Source organism: Magallana gigas, chromosome 4, assembly GCF_963853765.1.
Source record: "Magallana gigas chromosome 4, xbMagGiga1.1, whole genome shotgun sequence".
NCBI classification, from domain to species: domain Eukaryota; kingdom Metazoa; phylum Mollusca; class Bivalvia; order Ostreida; family Ostreidae; genus Magallana; species Magallana gigas.
In genome coordinates, this window is record NC_088856.1 from 41,094,152 (window position 1) to 41,109,822 (window position 15,671).

Genomic DNA, 15,671 nt, shown 5'->3' on the forward strand with positions numbered 1-15,671 from the left:
GGACCATATATATTTACCAGTAAAAGGTTCATATTTTCAATAGTGGTATCTAGTATCAGATAATTACCACTGTTGTCTTTATGTACATTGCGTATACTCACAATATACTTAATATGTACATTGTGTATATTCAAAATTATTATATAAAAAAATTGCTACATACCTCTCTTGGATTTGTTTTCTAACTATTAAAAAAAAAAGCTTTAGATCCCCATTGTGATTGTATTAATATTTCCTCTTTTTCATTAAAATCTGTATCTTGTTAAAAATAAATATTATAGTTTTTCATTCTTAGATTTTTGAACTCATCTTTTCTCTTATTAAAATCAGTGAGCCCTTGGCAGTTCAAAGTTAATACTTTTAACTTATTTTCCTCAAGATAAGATATAATTGATATGGATTTTTTAAACAGAGCATTCTATTTGACATCGTCAATGTCAATATGATTGTCAAATTTAAATACTCCAATAACATTAACAAAATACACACACCAGAACTACAACAAACGAATTAATTCAAATGTTTAAAATAATAATGCAAACATCTAAACTACATGTACCATACTGCATTTATTTCTCATAAAGCATGATACAGGATCATTAGAGAAAAAATTCAAAAGTATTTTTCACATGATATTATTTTCCCTTTTTTGGTTCTTTTCCATTAAGTTTCTCCCTTTGTCACCAAAGCGACACGCATCACACGTCTGTGCGTTTCTCTTTTTCAAATATACACCTACATCAAATATTCATAGTTGATAAAGGCAAGCAATTACACATTGAATAATCAAAACCGGGTCACATTTGTCTGCGTTCACTTAAAGAAAGTTTGAGCATATATTTTACAACATACACCATAGCAATGCATTGAAATCCCTTGGCATAGCATTACAATCTCATAGCATAGCATTGGAATCTCATACCATCACTGTTATGGTATCTACTTATATAAAGAAAACTATCGAAATTCATGTTGCTTACAAAAAACATATCAAACAAACCATTTCGACTGGCCCAAATTCCAGACGCGATATGACATGTCATTAGTCCGCAGATGAGAAGAACAGTGATCTAATAATAGAACAAATACATTGTAAACAGATGCACACACTATCTTAACAAAAAATCTAAATGAGAAGACGGACTTTTTTTTACTCAATATGCTTTTACCTCTTTTGCTACTTGTCAGTTATTTAAAAGTAAAAGTAGTTATGTAAATAAAGCTTTTAGTCAGAAGTAGATGCACACTTTTTTCGTTCGTTTCTTCTGATTAAACTGTCCCATTTCCAAACGTTTTCATCTTTTTTTATTCATTGCAGGAATTTTCAAACATTGAAACTTACTTAATTATTTACTATTAATATCATGTTTCAAATTACTGGCTCCGGTAAGGTTATTTTTTTTCATGTTAAGATTTATATGTAAATGATGTTACTGTAAAATAACCTTAGCACAAGGTAACCTAATCACGTATTTCCTGACCCTTTTCACTAAACCCGAACACCCAAAGTAGTGTAGTTTTAAAAACGAACATTTATTTCATTAAAAAAATATAAAAATATCAATGACTACATTCAGTAACAAGTAATTAAGCTAAAAAAAAATATTTAACCAAAAAGAATTCATCTGTACAAGATAGAGAGTGATGAGTCTATAAGTCTTCATTATATATCCAGATCTATAAATACGTGTATCATTTTTTTGAAATTCACTAATGTTGAATACGTGTAGTATATTGTTTTCAAAGACAAAAAATTGTTAAATGAAATTGAGATACAAGTAAGACTTACCAGGACTTTGAAATTGGCTACCTCCATCGTACCTTATGACTCTCTTCTTGATGCAGCAATAGATTATGTGCACTGTGTGAAACTCACCCGCTATTTTTATAATCACATTATCTAAAACAAAAATGGTATGCATTTCTGGGGTCAGTCATGATTTTGAAATTCATCTATAATGATATCAAAACAAACAAGCACAGCTTGAAATGAAATCATCCCAAAAACTGTCATTATTCAAAATAATGTAGAAGGTCTTTCAAAGCAGACTTTTAAGAATTTTGTTAATTGCATGTTGTTTTAACTTAAACAAAAAAAGCAGAATATCTAACATCTTGATTAATCTAAAAAAAAAATTGGAATGTTATTATGCAAAATTTAGTCATGTTGTAGATTTTTTATCAAAATGGAAATTCACTCTTAAATGCAATATAGTTGACCATATTATTATATTTATATATAATTATGTAATGATAATCAAAATTCTACAACTATTTATTATACAATAAAATACCTTAAGAAATGGACATCAGGCAATGATTTTGTAAGTCTAATCTTTAATGATAATTGTCCTTGATATTAAGAAAATGTACTGCATATCAGATTCCAAAACGCATCACACTATAGTTACATGTTTGATGTTCCAGTGTTTAGTTATTCCGATTTCAAATTAATATTTGATACAGGGGATATCGTTATATCAGTGTCTTATTTTAAGATGAAAAAAAAACGCATACAGCTTGCAAACAACAAAACCAAAGCATATAGAATTCAAGGTTGTTTTTTTTTTCAACTTGAGCATAACGGAAAACATCCATTGTGATTTAAAACTTTGCGTAATCTACAGTTAAAAAAGTATGAACTGTCATTAATATGCATTGCGATACTGCTCTGGGCTGACCCTCGTGCATATATGATGTATCGTAATTCATACATTTAATACATCGCATACAATTTATTATATAATGATAAAAATTAGACAATAATATGAACTGCTGTTTTAATTTAATTATAGAACAATTACGCAGGTTTCTTCTTATACCAGGTTTTTCTGTTTTATGAAAACAACCTTGTAAATTGGTCGTTTAATGCAGTTTGATGTATGCATATGGGTATAGCTGCTGCATATATAGCTGTTCTAAGTTTCCAAAGACTGCATTCTAGTGTTAGAGTTTTAAAATTATATTTAATTTTACTGTTTTTACGCTATTGCTGATTGTTATTTGATAATAACAGTGAATATGGTGAATACAAAGCCTATTACTTCCTAGATATTTTTGGTATATCAGTATTCCTGACTAATTTTGGTTTTTGTGTTGCGTTTTTTTTTCATGAGATGTTAACAGAGCGCCAAATACGTTTCAAAGCTTTCTAATTAGATACTAAAAGTTAACACGATAAACAAGGGAAATCATTACCAAATTAGCTGTTAGACATACCTATTAATCTGCGGATTTTTCTTAGTTTTGACAACCAAAACTTATTAAAAAAATTATATGACATAAGACTGTCAATGAGTATTTCGGTTTGGGATGAAGTTAAGAATTAAACCACATTAATGTTTCTGTGACAAAATACAAGATAAATAATATGATTGAATTTATATAAAACAAATTAGCATTTGACATACGTCGTCAACAGACCGAAATGAAACGTTGTACAGTGTCAAATCATGTTTTTGTTTTCTTATTCCTTAGACTGACATTTCTGAGTTCTGAACTACTTGGTTTTTTTTCTGGAATAGCAAGATTTTTCCTCATTTTTCGTTAAAGTTTAACCAAACGGACTTCTGCTACCAAAAAATTGAAAAAAAGTGCAGTATGTATCTTTAAAGATCACTCTGATATTTACATAAATTGCTGCGGGGAATAGACGAATTCAGTGGTTATAACAAAAGCAGCGTCAGTAACTTGATTCACGAGTTTATGTCTTAATGTATACTGCTACCTGAAAAAAAATTAAATAATCATTAACTACTCATGACATAATTTTGTAAAGACGGGAATAGAAATGCGTCATAACATCTCAACGGGTCACATTAATTTTACAACCGATTACTTGCATTATAAAGAATATGTTCTCGTTTTGATGACATACCGGTTTCTGCCTTCAGCAGGGATGTTCTGTTGGCTATTTCGATAGCTTGTAATTCCTTGGTATTCTTTTTTTTATTTTACTGATTATGAGCATCAACAATTTTTATTTAGATAATGCATAATGACTTTACATAAACTGTGTCCTGGTTTCAGTCCTTCGAGTCCAACGAGTTATGGTATGGGGGAATATATGTTGTATTGTACCAATGGGTTTTCATAAACTATTATTAAATCTTGCTTTTATAATCTGTCATTAAGCAAAAGAGCAAGTGCACGATTTAGAGAAATTAGAGATTTTGTTTTAAACAAATTGTGAATTTCGTGAGTTTTTAAAAAGACAGAGCTCTACTGTAAATGTAATGTAATGCTAAGATATATAGAATTATATAGTTTTACTCCCAGTGTCACCATTTAAACCCTCACTTTCAAAAATGCAAAACCAACAAAACAATACTTAAGATGTTTACGTATAGTGTATATGCCGCGCATTTCAGTGTGATCAATCAAGAAAGGTTATCAAATTTCCAAACAAAATGTCCAGGAAAGACATATTCATGTTACATTATTCTTCATGCTATAGAATTCGTACACTGGTGAACTTCTCATTTTCTTCAAAATACGAATTCACCCGATGCCTCTCATATTCGCAAGACAAGTGTCCGAGTCCTTATTCTAATCTTCGCTAGCCATGTATTTGCTTCTCATTTCATCATATGAAAATATATAACGAATCGGACACTTGGATAGCTAAGATGAAAACTCCTTAGATTGTCCCTTTTTAGTTTGTTTTATCTATATATGCTCATCTTCTTACTTTACAACTGAAAAAAATAGAGATAGAAAGTAGGTTAAATAAAATAAGACGAGACTACCCTTCGTAATGATAAAAGGTATCAAGAAAAAATTTCATCAATTATTTAAGATAACAGTGGCTATCGTTATACATGTATAGATTGCAAGCTGCTGCTTCCATTCATATGACTCCCCTTTATTTAATCTTTAAAATGTAACACAGACCGTTTATTGCATAATGAAACGTCAGTTTCAAATTCAGATTACATGACTTATACACAGTATTGTAAAAGTTTTCAACTATGTCGACTAAGCGTTAGCAAATGCATAAATCAAAATGAATTATTTTAAGATTTTTTTCCCAAATTATTAGCTTTAGTTACATGTATTGGTTAGGCATATGTAAGTGTGCCTCTGCTAAATGTTGCTGGCCGTTGTACATGTACATATGCATATACCTTAACCAATTAAACAAAACGGAGAATCCAACAGCCATTGTAGGTACCTACATGTACCAATACGAAATTAAATGTGATATTATATAAATAATGCCTGTTTTGGAGAGACAGTTGAAATTGACATCCCGAGAAAACCATTGTCAACCGACGCGAAGCGGAGGTTGATTATGGTTTTCGAAGGGTGTCAATTTCAACTGTTATACTCCCAAACAGGCGCTAATTATTTTATTATACTGAATGTCTTAATTTTAGAGAAATTTTAGAGAAATTTTTACTACTTTTGAATAGAAATGACGGGAATTCTACGGCGAACTGTTTAGCATAACTTAACTGTGTACCAGTTAATTGAAACATATCACAATATTGTAAAAAGTATTGATGACGGGAAATCATGTTGTATTGTTTTTTGTGACTTATCAAAAGCGTTTGATAGAGTATGGCACAAAGGTCTACTTTTTAAATTAGAAACCTACGGAATATCCGGCAACATTTTACAATGGTTTACAAGTTATTTATGTAATAGAAGTCAAAAAGTAATGTACAAAGATGTTTTATCATCTAATACTTGTATAAAATCGGGTGTACCGCAAGGTTCTGTGTTAGGACCCTTGCTTTTTTGATATATGTTAATGATGTCTCACAAAATATGTTATCATTTTGTCGACTTTTCGCAGATGACAATTGTATCCAAAATGCATCGCATGATTTATCTATCATTGAACACAATATCAATAATGATTTATACATTTTGGAACAGTGGTCTAGTCGATGGTTACTTAAATTCAATCCAAACAAAACTAATGCTGTCTTTTTTACTTCAAAATCTAGCTATGAACTACCCGACATATTTTTTCAGCATTGTAAGTTAGAATATATCACAACACACAAACACTTAGGTTTACATCTATCAAGCGATCTTAAATGGTCAGAGCACATTAATATTATAGTAAACAATGCACTAAAAAAATTAGGTCTCTAAATCTGGATGCGTGTTGCTTATTCCAGAACAGAAAAAAAATGTTTCAATTATATCAGTTCTCAAATGTTCAGTGTTCCTGCATTGTTTTTACTAAGCGCAGATTAATTGTTGTAACATTACGTCAGATAGCCTTGCATAAGCATATGTTGTTTATAAATAACCCTGCATAAAGAAAACAAACCTTCTCAAATGAACAAATTATGTCTGAGCTTGCTTTTATTACATAATTTTAAACGCACAATTAGATACCGAATACATATTGCATAATTTCTTCAGCAACACTAACCAATTACATATGAACACATGTTTCTTAATATTTAAAAACACAAAAAGGTTTAAATCATGTATGTTCTAAATTTAAATGCTTTCAGCATAAGTTATATATTGCATGCATTGGATTCTATTTTAACATCAAATTCCACAGTCCTTAGAGGTTGCAGTTAATGGTCGTATAACTGGCAAAAGAGAACGGTAAATAATTATTTTCTTTTTAATTTTTCATCAAGATCATGCTTAGGTAATGATAATATTGCTTTTGATTTATAGTTGTTTTTTTTTAAATCTATGAAATCGTCGATTGTGATAAATATATATATATATATATATATATATATATATATATATATATATATATATATATATATATATATATATATATATATATATATATAAGAATTAAATTTTCAGGAACAACACAAACTATATTACATGTAATATTAGCAACTTTACTCTGCTGTCAACCTGAAAACTTATATTGGCATAAACCGCTTCGCGGATATTCTAACATAGTGAGCGGTGTGCGCGCTTTTTTGCAGACCCGAGTGTTATATCACTAGTCAAAGAAGCCTAGCCAATGTACCAGTTAATTAAGAACTTAAAATAAGAATATAATTAAAATAGCACATGTATCTATGCAATTTCTGTTTTCTATTATACGATTTCAAACTCGGTGAATGTAGGTTGAAATCGATCGCACAGACACATATCGACAATTTTTTATTTTTCAAAGCAAAATCATTAATTTGATTTTCTCGGTTTATAGTTTACATAAAAAGAACAGAAAAAAAAATCAGTACTTCTCAATTTAATAGGATTTAATATGAAAGTCAAAGTACTGAAGTACGACAGAGTGGATTTTATTGATTATTCTATTTATTTGAAGATCAACCATAGGTAATTTCGCATGGCAAGTAGTTTCTTAAGTGTATTTGAAGAATTGCACCCATTTTATGTTTATATGATTCATTTAGGCTTTTCGACAATAATTCTGAGCTTTGAACGGAAACGCCCATTGATTCATCTTGTTAAATTCAAATTTTAAGATAGTATTAAGGCCATCAAACTTTACGATGCATTATGTATCAGTAATCACGTTTCTGAAAAAGTGTATCCAAATTTTTTTAAACAAAAATAATAAATCCTTGTCTACGCCAGTACTGTTTGTTTGCCCTTGATTCCAAATGCTGTCGCTGTAGAAATCAGTATTATTGAACTCTGGCGTAGAAACACATACGACTAAAAAAATATCTTAAGTATTTTTATATATTAAAATCCTATTATTTTCAAGGTATTTATAGATAAGTTTCCATAAGAAAGCAACGCATCCAAATACATTTCATTGATTGATTGTTTCAACTACTTAGTTTTGTCAGCGGTGATCATGGTATTGAGTTGAGCTTAAGCCCAAACAATGTTTCACTTCCGCTTTGCCTGAGTAGCTGCATAGGAGAGTTGGTTAAACTCAATTCCAAAATAGAGATAAAAATCAGTCTGCATAACTAAGTATTAATTTTGGAAAATGCTACGGAAATATTGTCAAGTAACTAAATAAAAAACACGCTATCAATGAAAAGAAATGTTATTCTAAGTACATTTTCATTCTGTTTTCTATTATACGATAGCAAACTCGGGGAACGTTTGGTCAAGTCGATCGCAAAGACATAGATCGGCAAATTTTTCAGCGAAAAAAAGAAATACTTATTCTCAATTTAATAAGATTGAAGAAGAAGAAAACAGATATAATATTCTTACTAACCAGTTCAACCGTAAAAAAATTATTTGTAAAATAATTTGTAAAATAAAAAACAAACACATAATGTATAAAATAAGCTAGCATGCGCAAATGCAAGAATTATATATATATATATATATATATATATATATATATATATATATATATATATATATATAAAAAGCGAAATCCATAGGTACAAGATCCAGGCTGTATGTGGGGCCGGGGTGCTGCATGAGCTAATAAAGGTCTTCCGTTTCCAACGGAAGACCTTATTGTTGTTGCTTTGTTTCGTTTTAGGGTCTTCCGTTTCTAACGGAAGACCCTCTTGTTATTCTACGGTTTCTTTCTCTTTATTAGGGTTTTCCGTTTTCAACGGAAAAACCCTTATGTTATTCTACGGGTTCTTTTTCTTTATTAGGGTCTTCCGTTTTCAACGGAAGACCCTCTTGTTATTCTTCGGTTTCTTTTTATTAGGGTCTTCCGTTTCCAACGGAAGACCCTCTTGTTTTTCTTCGGTTTCTTTTTATTATTATTTTATTTTTTATTTTTTTTCTGACTCCTTCTCGGCTTTATATCTCAAACAGTTTTCATCCGATTTCAATGAAATTTTCAGAGCTTTTGTAAAATAACCGTGCCTCAAAGATGTTAAAGTTTCAGCATTTACGTCACTTCCGTTCAAATTTGGCGGCCATTTTTAAATTAAAAAAAAGTGATTTTGTCCGGAAGGAATCTCTGTAAACTTTAAAGATATTGCTTTGAAATTTTTACTGATGATAGAGTCATCGATTCTATTATGTACTGGGGGGTTTAAAATTTTGTTCATCAATTTTGCTCAAAATCGGAAGCAGTTCGAATTTTTGGAAATTTTCATTTTTTTTAACAAAATAAGACAATACCACAGTCTTATAGAACTTGCCATGGTGAATTCAAATCTGAAATCCGTTTGAAAATCGGACGATGCATTACAGAGATATCGGGGTTTAAAAATTGATTTTTCCGGAAATTTTGATTCCGCGTCCTTGGTTTAAAAAATAGCGTAATGTTCAATGTAAAATTAATTCGTACCAAAAATAATTGCTAAGTCGTGCTTGAACACATTCAGATTTTTTTGGTCAAGTCGTTCTTGAAATCAGAAAGGTTTTTGTTAATTCGTACTTAAAATCATTCGGATTTTGTTAAGTCGTACCAGGAATAATTCGATTTTTTCATCTTTTTATTTTAGTTACTCTTGTTGTTGGTTTAAGAGCTCTGCTTCTTACAGGAAGTTCCGGCTTTACTTCCGACATTAACGGAAGACCCACTCGTTGCTTTGCGTAATATATACTTATGCAAATAAGTAAAATGTACACCATTTCTCCATATGCATTTTGTAAACAAAGATTATATTTTAGTTTTTGTATAAGGTTTCTTTCTGACATAATTTCATTATCAAATCTACATTTCATTTTATATTTGTAGATTGTAAAACATACAAACGATATAAGATTGTTCAACATAACTGTATGAATATTATTATCTTTATAAAAACCTAGGACTATAGTTTTCCATGTTATTGTGAGATGCAAAAAAGTCCCTACTCGTTTCCATATTTTGTTTACCATTTCGCAACTAAATAACAAATGTTGTGCATCTTCGACTAATTTACATACGTGACATAGTGGAGATCCATTTTCATTCCACTTGCTTACTGCCAAATTATTGTTTACAATACAATGCAGTAACTTATAGTTAAATTCTGCAATATTATTTTCATACATTTGTTTAATTTTAGAAAAATAAATATTTTCCCAGTTGATATCTGTTGTTTCAAGATCAAAAAGCTTTTCCCACATAGATTCATACAATGGGTACAGAAATTTTAAATTTACTAGTATAGAATAACAAAAACTGCTTTTCAAAGAATGAATTGACAATTGTACACAAAAAATAATAATTACAAGTATTTTTTACATGTTTTGCATTTGAAAAGTTAAATAGTTTTATACATTCCTTCATTGCTTGCTTAAGCATTACATATTCACAAAGAATGTTATTTCTCTTTCTCAATAAATTCATAAAATAAGAAATATCATAGATCTCTCCATTCTCATCAAAAATGTCTTTAACATAAAGAATGCCATCTTTTATCCAATTTACAAAACAAATAGTTTGTCCTTTATATTTGAACAATGAATTACACCATATAAATTCTGTCAGAATTTCATCTCTTTTTAAATTACAATATTTCTTCTCTTTTTTACATAAATAATAAGTAGAGAAGACTTCACAATAAAAAAATAGGCAAACGTTGTATTTTACAAATTTTGGTATCTGTCATTTTGATAATTTCAAATACGGATATATTCATTTCGTGTAACATGTTATTCAAGCTATCATATGTTATACTACATTTATTTGTTATTCTTTTAATCCATGACGCTTTAGCCGCTAAAAATTTACTTTCGATATTCACAATATTGATCCCCCCTTTTTCAATTTTCCCAATCAGTGTATTTCTTTTTATTCTATCTCTTTTTTTCCAAAAAAAGTTAAATATCATCTTTGAAACATTTTTAAAATATTCTGGCTTTGGGTTTTGAAGAATAAATGCATTATATACCAATTTTGAAATTGCTAGTGTATTTATGATCGTACATTTTCCGAAGATTGTTAAATTTCGTTTTTTTCCACACACTTAAGATTCTAGATAATTTTTCTAGTTTACATTCATCTTTATCATGACCAAGATAGATTCCAAGGGATTTAATACTCTTGTGATTTATTTTGACGCCTTCAATAATAGTTTCGGTTTCATATGTTTTAATAAATTTGCCGGTTAATATACATTCAGTTTTTTCAATATTTAAATTTGGACCAGCTACTTTACTGAATTGTTGTTTAGTCTCTAAGGCATTTTTTAAAGAATTTGGTTCTTTTACCATATTTGTGCAATCATCCGCATGTTGTACACAGGACAACCTTGTCTTATTCTCTTTCCATTTCACAAGATTTTGAAATCCACCCATTATTTTTTATTTCAAAGATAGGTTTATTGTATAGTAGTTTAATCATATCAATGAATTTATCACCAAATTTGAATTTTTCTAATGTTTTAAACATAGAGTCAAACGCTTTCTCAAAATCAAGGAAGAGCAAAATGCCATCTAAATTGTTATCCATGTAATACTCAAATATGTCTAATATAAAGCGCACATTTTCGCCAATATATCTTCCCTTTATATATGCACTTTGTTCACGGCCGATAACTCTGTTTGCAACTTTTTGTAAACGATTAGCCAAAACTTGTATAAATATTTTGAAGTCAACTTTTGTTAGACTTATAGGTCTATAATTTTTCAAACGATCTTTATCATTCTTTTTATGTATTAACGAGATAATAGCATTCCTTTGTGAAAATGGCAGTGTGCCTTTCTCAATACTTTTTATTAGAGAGGCATAGTATGTATGTTTTATTTCTTCCCAAAAATATTTATAAAATTCTACTGGTAGACCATCTTGTCCAGGAGATTTATTTTCTTTCATATTATTTAAAGCTCTTTGACATTCTTCTATAGACGGAGTTTTATCACAATTTTCCTGTTCTTCGATTGTTAACGTTTGACATTGAATATCGGACAGATAGGTATCAATATCATTATCAGGAATATGTTTACTAGCATATAACAAATTGTTAAAAGTATATAGGCATTTCATTATATTATCATTATCTGTATGAACTGTGTCATTCTCATCACGAATCTGATTAATATTATTATTAGACTGATGCTTCTTTTCTAGATTATAAAAGTACGATGTGCTTTTTTCGCCCTTTTCTATCCACGTAGCCCTTGACCTAATATATGCCCCTTTGCATTTTTCTGTATAATACATATCAATTTCTCTCTCTAGAAGACGTTTATAATTCATATTTATTTCATTGGAAGGTTTTAATTCAATCAACTTAATCTGTGCTTCAATAAAATTTACACGTTTTTTTTCTAAGCCTAGCAATCCTTTTCGAATAATTTAAAATGAAATCTTTTATCAACATTTTAAGATACTTCCATTTTGTAAGTGGGTCCTGCATATCATTCATATTTTGGAGTTCGTCTTTTATGTAAGACTTTAATAATGTGCAAAAATTATCATCGGTCAGTAAGGAAGTATTAAATTTCCAGTATCCACTTCCTCTAGTATTTTCAATTGTATTTAGTTCAAAGATAATTCCTAAATGATCACTAAAACGTGTATTGTCTAATTTGGGCGCTTGACGTAGATAGATACTATTTAACGGATAACATAGATTGGCTATTTATAGTTGTCACGTGATAATGCACCAATGTAGCAGTAATGCACAACCCGATCTTATTGCAGTGACATCTATTTTAAAGGATAATACTAAGTTTTTGATTTTATTCAAAATAATTATTTAATTTCACGATTTTGAATATAACAGTCAAAATAAGACGCTAATTTGCCCATATGCTTCCTTAACACCCCTGCGTAGTCGATTATTTGAGTAACAGAAAGGCATAAACCAGCGTTAATTAAATTAAGAGCACTGTGTACATTTATTTGTATATGTAAACCAAACCGGAATAGATGGCGTGACGTCAAAATAAATCATATTTTTGGTTTTTAATACAAAAGAGTTCTACATCATGTCAGCCTCCAGTAAATACGATTTCTCCAACTTCAAACGTTCATTAAAGCTTAATTACGTATTTTATTTTCAAAACAGCATGACCACATGTGATAATTTACACCACTTTATTGAAATAAATAAATTATGTTTTTGACTTTCCTTCCCCTTTAAGTCTTTCTTCCATAGCACTTTACTGAAAAATATTTTGTTATATGTTTAGGAAGCAATAATGTTCATCTCACATTTATTTAACAATATATTATTATTATTTTATCATGTGTTCCGTATTTAAGGATTTTTAATGGGTTTTAAGGGGCCAAAAGTACAAAACTTTGATATCATACCTCAAACAGAACAAATATTTCAAAAAGCATTATTTTGGAAATCAATTTAGAATAAAATGCTGAGAATTATGTTCCAAACAAAATTCAATCATCAATTTTTTGGTTGTTGCCCCGATAAGGAGATAAAGGGTCATATATCAAAGTCAAGGTCATATAACCTTCAAAAAATCGCACGGAAGACCTCCTCGTTGCTCGCAACGAGTTCGTGTCTAGTTTTATCAGTATTTTCATTTTCAAACCCTCAATTCCAATTGTGTTTCTAATTGTAAACCTTTGGTCTATAAAAATACTAGCATCTAAGAATTTTTTGGTCTCCATCGGAGATTTTTCTGCGTGCACACAGAATTTAATGACGAGCCGGTGCTCCAAGGTATCCATTGACGCTAATGTGTTTGACTCATTTTTCTAGCGTTTGTCGTCAATATTTGGAAATTCTTAAATTTAATTGAAATTTTCACCAAATGACGTTCATAACTTACATGTATTGTGATATCATATGAAATATCGTTTATTTGTATGTGTTCAAACTGTACATTTTCTAAATAAGGAAAAATGCGTGCAAAATATAACACAAATAAAACCTGACATGCTCCGTGAAGCATATCTTATCAAAATAATCAATCTGTATATTTTTAAGGTGCATTTAAAATAAAAAAATCTTCACATATTTCTTGAAAAATACGTCAAGGGTAAATATGAAAAGTTTCCCTGGTATCATGCAACAAGTCCGCTCACAATCGAACTTTTCGCGAACTTCTCTATCAACCCTCTTTACTTTCACATACTCATTCTACAGTAATGTAAACAAAAATCATGTAAAAACAAAACTGACAAAAGTTCAAAAAATGTTATAAATTGGGAGGGTTGGTGGGAATAGTCTGCTGCAAAGTGGCTTCTAACTTCGAATAACTTTTAAAAACCCGTATTATACTTCATACCTGTCCACGGATTAAATCACGGTGACCCTATTAACCCATAAACAGTCAATCGATATGCAATGTCGACACGTCCACATAATTTCATAACAAACACACATATTTTCTGTAACTTTAATAAATATATAAAATATCACTGCATAACTTATTATCAAGTTTTGAATAGGCTATGAAAATTTTAATGGATTTTACAGATACATCGTCAAGAAAAAAAAATACGATATAAGCTAAAAATAAATTTGACAAATTCCGTTTGTAGTTAATTACAACTAAACGCTACTTATCATTTAAAACACTGCCAACTTACTTTTACAAATAACATTTTTTGCGTTTTTTAATTTACTCGATCATAAATCTGTCTTAAATTTGCACGGGCTTAAAGTCAAATGAAATGTCAATTCCTTGAATTGTGTTTAAAATATTATGCATTCTTGTCATAGAAATGATTTTCTTTGACATTGTCTAGGAAAAATCTTGTATAATAAATGAAAATATTTTTTTTAGATGAAGCTCATCTTTTTGCTTCTTGTTTCTGTTGTTCTTATCGCCGTCCATATTATAGGTGCATACGGGATGTTTCAGGTACGTATTATTGCAGCATATATCAAGGTATACATGTAAAGTGTTAGAAAATTAACATTCCACCACCCTATTGATTGTTATGTTGCAACGATTTTTTTTATTATCACCAAATTAATCTTAAAATTAAGTAAGGTCAAAGGAATAAAAGGAACAATTTTCTGTTGTCGATTACACAAGCACTTGAAATCAACGCGTAGAGTTTAATTATTTTGATTTTTGTTTTGAGAGACTATACTTGTTTATTTGCTTAAATTTTGCAGAGCATGTCATTGAGTGATAATGGTAAACGGAAGAGAAACCTCTTACCAGGAGTAGAATTTGGAAGATTTGGAGGATTTGGGGGATTTGGGGGATTTTAAGGAGGTAGATGAATTGGATGGTAGGGATGATATGGATGAAAAGGTGGTGGAGGAGGACGTGCATGGAAAAAAAGACGATGTTTGTATTAATATTAATGTTGATCAATTTCATTGTAATAATATTACTATTTATTGATATAATGTCAAATTAAAATGTGATATCTAAATAAAAGAGTAATCACCTGAAAGCCGTCTTTCTGCCTCCTCTTTTTATTCAAACTAGGACACAGGCTACTCCCAAATGTAGAAGAGGGGACTTTTCAATAACACCTTAGCTATGACACCCGCCAGCTTTGGGCATGTTGAAAATAAGATCTCGGGGATCTATATAAACTTTATCATAAATCTCCGTATGACAAAGAAAATGTCTTTAAAATATAGTGGTGGAGTGTAATGATAATTCTCTTTGTTCGGTATACTTGTCTAAGCACAATATTGACCAGAGTTAAGTACTGACAGTTCTGGAAAGCAATTAACAATAGAAGTTTCATCATTAAAGTATTAGCTTGGATTTCAATAGTGTAGCTGTTGTCAGTCCGTTAGATGCCAACTCGGCGTTCTACATTAGCACCAAACATTTTGAAATTTTTTTGTGTATGTAAGAACGACAGACCATATTTGCCTTGCGTAGATTTATTGCACACCTAAAAGGAGTGATTGTTACGAACATTGAATTCTCAATATTATGTCACAATCACAAAAACCCAA

General features: G+C 29.9%; 2 long non-coding RNA genes across 2 annotated transcripts; one reads left to right on the top strand and one right to left on the bottom strand.

Annotated features, from left to right (window-relative positions):
• Positions 1-551: 551 nt before the first annotated feature.
• LOC117683258 (uncharacterized) lies at positions 552-1,879 on the bottom strand. Its single transcript, XR_004597342.2, has 3 exons — positions 1,790-1,879; positions 1,001-1,070; positions 552-735 (listed from the first exon to the last, which is right to left on the bottom strand). It is a non-coding gene; the product is annotated as an uncharacterized lncRNA (long non-coding RNA).
• A 4,565-nt stretch (positions 1,880-6,444) lies between these two features.
• Positions 6,445-15,151, top strand: LOC136274327 (uncharacterized). Its single transcript, XR_010712616.1, has 3 exons — positions 6,445-6,576; positions 14,527-14,604; positions 14,865-15,151. It is a non-coding gene; the product is annotated as an uncharacterized lncRNA (long non-coding RNA).
• The last annotated feature ends 520 nt before the right edge of the window (positions 15,152-15,671 follow it).